The sequence below is a fragment of the Eptatretus burgeri genome, chromosome 2 (genome assembly GCF_056783735.1).
Source record: "Eptatretus burgeri isolate ZD-2024b chromosome 2, Ebu_testis_v1, whole genome shotgun sequence".
Taxonomy (NCBI): Eukaryota; Metazoa; Chordata; class Myxini; order Myxiniformes; family Myxinidae; genus Eptatretus; species Eptatretus burgeri.
In genome coordinates, this window is record NC_140962.1 from 88,474,910 (window position 1) to 88,476,726 (window position 1,817).

Sequence of the window (1,817 nt, forward strand, 5' to 3'; positions counted from 1 at the left end):
GGTCATGTGACATGGAAGATTGCATACAGTAAGATTCGGAAAAATTGTGCAATTAATGAAATGGCCACCAGTCGGCCATCTTGGATCTCATAAAAAAATTATATGCAGATGTAAGCTGAAGCCTGGTGTTGGCGTGTCAAATTATCCCTGCGTGTCGAAGGCGACGAAAGGGTTGGCGTCAGGAAGGGCATCCGGTCGTAAAAACATTACCACAAGAAAGGGTACCATGATTGGAGCCTGCAGAGAGCTGACGCCTGCTCAGGGGAAAAAGGCTTTAAAATTGTGTGATGATGATATGCATATATAAGTCGTGATTCCTTATCAGCGTGCCAAGTTTGAACAAAATCCGTCAATAGCTATGTGAGAAATGGTTGAGGACGTGTTCAATATCGGGGTTTTTTTTTTTACAACGAAAATGGCTGCCAATCTACCATTCAGCCATCTTTGATCAGATCACAAAATGTAGTGAGGTGCATGTGTTTGCCATCATGTACTGTGCTTGTGCCCAGTTTGAACAAAATCAGACCGTGCATGTTCAATAAATGGTTGGGGACACATTTAAGTAACAAAATGTCTGCCTGTCAGCCATCCGAGATCTTATCTCGAAAATAAACCCCATGCATATATAAGTCATCATTCTTTATCTGGGCCCAAGTTTGAACAAGATTAATTAATTAATGTCTGAGAAATGATTGAGGATGTGTTCAATACTAGGTATTTTTTTTTCCAACTAAAATGGCCCGGCTGCAAATAAATAATTATATGTAATATATATATATATATATATATATATATATATATATATATATATATATATATATATATATATATATATATATTAATTCAGTGGGCCAACGGAGCTTGAACTCAGGACCTTTTGGATCCCAAGCCACTGCCCTAACCACTGCACCAACACCAGGATGGATACATACATACATACATACATACATACATACATACATACATACATACATACATACATACATACATACATACATACATACATACATACATACATACATACATACATACATACATACATACATACATACATACATACGTCCAAAAGGTCCTGAGTTCAAGCCCCGTTGGGCCACTGAATTAATACACCAGGGGGTTGACTCAGCCTGTGATCCTTCCGAGGTCGGCGAAATGAGTACCAGTGTACTGGGCTGGTGTATACCCCAGTTAAAATAGGTGTACCATATCCCTGTGTCGTAAGAGGCGACCAGGGTTACGTCAGGAAGGGCATCCGGCATAAAACATGTGCCAAATCACTATGCGGATCATACAGATGATCCGCTGTGGCGACCCCTCACGTCAGCAGCCGAAAGAAGGAGAAGAAGATATATATATATATATATATATATATATATATATATATATATATATATATGTATATATATATATTGCTACGGATTTCAGAATCTGATCCGACGAATGCATACAAACATCTAGGTCCTCAGGCAGTTATTTCCCTAAATGCATGTCCAGGATAGACCCATCCCCATGTCTGGTGGGATTCTAACTTTGATGCATTGAGAAGGGTAAATAATAGATTCCCTCTCTTTTGGAAAGCTCTTTTTTCTCTTTACAACAGATACATTCATGCACATGAGATAGCCGTTAGCCCAACGGAGGCTCGACACCCACCTCTTTCCATCGACATTGACACCCACCTTTTCCATCGATGTTTGACACCCTGTTCAGCAGCTCTATGGATGCTAACTGGCTCTTTTTCATATTGGGGCTGAACATTGAGGTGATAATTGTTATTGACGTTCTCGGAGCGCTTTACGTTTTTGCTCGGTAATTCT